This window comes from Callorhinus ursinus, unplaced genomic scaffold (genome assembly GCF_003265705.2).
Source record: "Callorhinus ursinus isolate GAN/ISIS: 27379988/994484 unplaced genomic scaffold, GSC_fseal_2.0 scaffold23, whole genome shotgun sequence".
Lineage (NCBI taxonomy): Eukaryota > Metazoa > Chordata > Mammalia > Carnivora > Otariidae > Callorhinus > Callorhinus ursinus.
In genome coordinates, this window is record NW_027397085.1 from 693,775 (window position 1) to 699,235 (window position 5,461).

At 40.0% G+C, this 5,461-nt stretch overlaps 1 protein-coding gene across 1 annotated transcript in view; it reads right to left on the reverse strand.

Moving 5' to 3' along the window:
• The window catches only part of CMYA5 (cardiomyopathy associated 5), an 88,316-nt gene that overhangs the window by 67,182 nt on the left and 15,673 nt on the right, over positions 1-5,461 (reverse strand). The window lies entirely within an intron of this gene.

The following is a 5,461-nucleotide window of genomic DNA, read 5'->3' on the forward strand; positions in this document are numbered from 1 at the left end:
ATTCCCCACTATTATAGAAAACTACGGGCAGAAAGGTGCCAAGTCTAGAGAACGAAAATAAATGAACCATGGTGTGACAGGATGGGTTCCATAGCTTAGTCACTACTTCAGACCAAAACATGGTCTTGGGAGCTCCTCAACAGGGGCCCTATTGACATTTGGGGCTACATAAATTCTGTGTGCTAAGAATGTTTAATAGCATCCCTGGCCTCCTTCCACCAGATGCTACCAGTACTTGGCTCCCAAACCAAAAATATCTTCAGAATTATACTAGTTGAGAACCAGTGGTGATAGACCCAAGAGTAAGGGGGAAAAACAATCAACTACAAGTAACATTAACCTTGGCTGAGCATGTAAATAGAAAACCATGGAGGATAAGAACAATTGTGTTCTGGGATTCCCAGCTGAGAACTTAAACACAGGCTTAGCTCTTTAGCACTGGAATTCTTCAACAGCTCCTGACTATTAGTGCAGAACAGAAACTGTGCCCCGCCAGCCACTGCTGTCAAATTCCTGTGAAGGTTGAGGGGTGGTTACCAAGAGACAGAGTACTTCATCTCAAGAGAATGTGTCAGGCTGGGATCTTTTTAAAATAAATCAGTGAGTCAGGAAAGACTTCTCCCCTGCTGATCCACTGACTTTTTTTTTTTATACTACGATTAAAACTCCATATAAAAGCATGGAGGATGAGGACTAATTGTTCCAAAAAGTAGGAAAAATTTGATCAGTTTTCCTCATTTCCTTAGTGACCCTCCAGTAATTTTTCTTAGGTTTACAACAAAGAAAGAGCCCTTATGTTGTGGCCTTGAAAATAACAATAATACATTTAAAGATAAAACCCAGCTCCTCTATTAGCTTCCATTCTCTCCTATGAAATGAGGGTTTGTCCATGTGCCTAGTAGAGTATATGGCAACATTTTTCTTTTCTCTGTCATTTTTTAAAGGAAAAAAAAAAAAACATTAAAACACACCAAGACCTCACTCCAGCAGATGCTTCTGAGCTGAACGGGGATGGGTAAGAAACTTCCGGCCCTGAGGGTTCCAGAGAGGGAACCTTCTGCCTGTACCAGCAGAGAGGCTGGGGGGATAGGGGGTAGGCTCTCCTGGGCCTCTTTGGATGAACCTCATAGAGATACCACTGGCCGTGCAATGAGACCACCCTCTACCTAGCTGATGATCCCTTCATCAGGTCCAAACACCATTGCTAGAGAAAAACATTTTACCTACAACATAATGCAGACAGTAAATGCAACATCATAATAGGAAGTCTCTTAAATTCCAAAGAGAAAAAGAGACAAAGAGATTAAATAAAATTAATACACTAGGAGTAATTTGCCAGTAGCTTGTTCTAGTCTTTTTGTTTTTGACTGTAAAATCTCAAAACTGGAAGTCAGCAAACATAAATTCAATAGTTTAATGTTGGGATAAATAAGATTAATGTAAAACTCTGTATCCCCCAAATCATTTTTATAAGACTTTAAAGTACTTAGACATCTTTAGCAGCTCAAAAATTAAGATGAATTTCCCATAACATTCTCTTATTCATCACCCACAAAGGAGAAAGACAGAAAAATCTAGCAAAAAAAAAAAATTATATTTATGAGATCTAGTACAATGTTTTAAAAAGCATAATAAAGGCAACACTTGCTAATACTTTTCTCCCTATTCCTCCTTTGAATTCGGGAGAAAAGTCAAAAAGTTTTTTAAAGATTTATTTATTTATCTGAGAGGAAGAGAGAGAGAGTAAGGGGAGGGGCAGAGTGAGAGGGAGCAGGCTCTGCTGAGACATGGGGCTCAATCCCAGGACCCTGAACTGAAATCAAGAGTCAAGATTTTGATGTTCTGCCTGTAAAAATAAGAATTTTTCCTAATTGCCAACTGTAAATTTCACTGTGGGAAATGTGGGAAAACAGAAAAGCACCAAAAAAATTTAAATGACCAGTAATCCCAATACTCAAAGATGACTACTTTTAACATACTTGGTGTATTTCTTTCAATCTTGTTCTATCCTGAGATGTTCTTTTAAAAAAAAAATTTTTACACAAATGGTATGTTTTATAATGTGCTCTTTAAATTTGAAAATATATTCTGAATATTCTCCCATGCTATTATTATGTTCCAACAGCTATGTTCAATGTTTTTGGTCTCAAAACTACTTTATACTCAAGAATTATTGAGGACGTCAAAAATCTTTTGTTTATGCAGATTGTATTTTTGATTTTTATAGAATTAGTAATTAAAACAAAAATTGTAAAGTCTTTTATTAATTCATTTTAAAATAAAGTAATGCTTACCTGTCAACATCAGCAATATATTTTACAAAATCTAATTCTATTTTCCAAAACAAACAAAAACATTTAGTGAGAAAAGTGACATTATTTTAGAGTTTTGCAAATACTTTTAATGTTTGGCTTAACAAAAGGCAGCTGAATTCTCTTACCTGCTTCTGCATTCAAAATGTAGATATGTTCTGTTAGCAGAAATATATGAAGAAGGGGCATGTGACTCTTAATCCCACGGTCGTGAGTTCAAGCCCAGTGTTGGGTGTGGAGACTACTAAAAACAAACAAACTGAAACCATATATGAAGAAAATCTAGGCTCACATAGGTAGTTGAAAAAGGGAGGAGTGACTTTCAGATTATTGTGGGCATTTTTCTTTATACCACACCAAAGTTGACAAGTTTTAAAGATTGGTTGCAGTGTGGAATCTAAATAATAATAATAATGATAATACAACGGACTTTTCCTACTCTACACTCTCATGAAAGAGTAAAAGTGGCAAATGCAGATGTGCTAGTATTACAATAGAAATAGTTTTAAAGATTTTTTTTTAATTTATTTATTTGACAGAGAGAGACACAGCGAGAGAGGGAACACAAGCAGGGGGAGTGGGAGAGGGAGTAACAGGCTTCCCGCCGAGCAGGGAGCCCGATGTGGGGCTCGATCCCAGGACCCTGGGATCATGACCTGAGCCAAAGGCAGATGCTTAATGACTGAGCCACCCAGGCGCCCCTACAATGGAAATAGTTTTGATCTTGAGGACACCCCGAGAGGAGATCAAACTTTGAGAGCTACTACTGGTCTACCGCTCATATTTAATATTTAACACTGCATTCTATCACAGTCTAGAACACTTTAACCCATACCCTACTGTCAACATTTACACTATCTCTAAGTTTTTGCTATTATAGAAAAAAAAATGCTATGACAAACACCCTCACATGTACCTCTTTCTGCACATTTATTTTCTTAGAATAACACCTTAGGAACTTGAGGGTCAAACAAACTTATTTTTTCAGGATTTTTATGCATGTTGCTAATTTACCCTGCAGAAAGGTTTATCAGTTTGCATTCCTTTCAGTAGCCTGTACAAGAGCCTTCCGTCCTGACCCACACTTTTATCAACACTGGGTACCGTGTGAGCCCTGTCTTGAGAGTAGTTTTTAGAAAATCAAAATGTGACTGGGCTAGTTGTTAGTGAGCTCACTCTCTCAGACGAAATACAGCATTTGAGATTTACTGGAATTCTCTGCTCACTGAGTACTTCTCTGATTTATTTATTTACTGCTATTTTGCATTATTACAATTAGTATTTACCATGGGTCTTCTACTTGACATTAAGTTTCTTCTGACAGAAACCTGTGTTTCTGTCTGTGTTTAAATCCTGGCTTCACCCCTTAACTCGCTGTGTGAGCTTGGGCATACTACTCCCCCTTCCTTTCCTGAGCTTGAAGGTCATCCTCAGTTAACAGGGAGACCGATATGTACTTTGTAAGGCAGCCATGTTGCAATACATGTAAAATACTTCGTACAACACTTGGCGAAAAACCAGTGTTCCATATGTTTGTCCTCTGCCTTTTCCTTTCCAATGTTAAATTCACCTTGTAAAGCCCAGACCTTGAGGATCTACAAATCCACTTTGATTTACTCCTAACCCCGTCACTGAGACAGAAGACATCTCTCTAACAATGATTACCTCTGGGAAGTGTAACTAAGCAAAAGTGGTGAGTTTTCTGGTTATTCTTCCCTGTGCCGCTCAATCGTTACTCATTCTCTCAGTCAACATCTATGAGTGTGTGCTGTGTGTTCTGAAGACAAATTACACACAGTCCCTAAACAAGAGAAAGAATGAAGTCCTTTGTAAGTGCCAGAATGCCACAATCATGTTGAAACCTGAATTCAGAGAAAAGCCGTTCACCAAACTGCGCTGTGAGAGCTTCCTAACTGTACATCCCAGGGGCTGCGGGTACATCATCCCTGACCCTATTGTGGCTCAAAGCTCACAATTATTGCAGTGGGGCTTTACGACTAGTGTAGCTTAATGTGACCCTGAGATGTATTCAAATACATTTCTAATAAGAAAGTTTTGACATTTTCTGACCACCCGACAGAGGAAATGAGAGGAAGACAGTAGCGAGCTAGGTACAGAGCAGACTGACGTTCACTCCCAGTTTCAACTCAAAAGTAAAACAAGCACCAAACAAGGAGAATTACTTGTGCATCTGAGAGTACACCCCAATTAAGGTGCGGGAGAGGAGGGGTCACTGGAGAGCAGCACTGCTAGCCGGCGGCATGGGCCCACAAAAGTGCTCAGGTCAGGAGGTCCTGACAGATCATACTGAGAGGAAGGGAGGGGACCTGACACCCATTCATACTCTCCTCTGCTCCAGGAGCACGTGAGACCCTGGCGCGCTCCTCGTTTCATTTACGCCCACACACACCCACCCCTTTCAGAGTCTGAGGTACAAAGAAGTCACGCAGCTCTCACCAGTATATCCCGGGCAACTTTGAGTGCTATGGCTTTAACAGCTCCAGGACAGGTTCAAAGAAAGTCTGGGACTCTGATTCTTGAAGTCAAACTGAGAATGATCGTGAACTTTTTGCTACCAGTACCCAGATGATATCTGCTCAAGTTGGTGTTAGGTCATTATAAAACTCTCTTAACTCTATGTTTGACAGAGTTGAAAATATTTGCAATAGGGAGGCATGTGGATGGGAAGGATGAATTCCTCCTGGTCTGAAGCAGGCTTTTAAAAATTTGTTGATAGTAAGTTGTGGTGAGGAAGGTGGAATGGCAGCTTGGGTTTCAATATTGTAACTGTTGATGTCCAAAAGATTCCTTATTGGGGGAGAAAAGTATTTCTGGAAATGTGGGGCATGACTCCACCTTAAAGGGGTTCTTTTGGCTAGTCCTGAAGGAAGGGCACATGTGTAGCCAAGGACTGTAGGAGAAAAAACCATCTAACAGAAATGTTCAGGAGAGCAGTGCCTGGGTGGCTCAGATGGTTAAGCGTCTGTCTTCAGCTCAAGTCATGATCTCCAGGGTCCTGGGAACAAGCCCTGCATCGGGCTCCCTGCTCAGCGAGGAGCCTGCTTCTCCCTCTCCTACTCCCCCCTGCTTGTGCTCTGTCTCTCTCTCTCAAATGAATAAATAAAATCTTAAAAAAAAAAAAAAAAAAA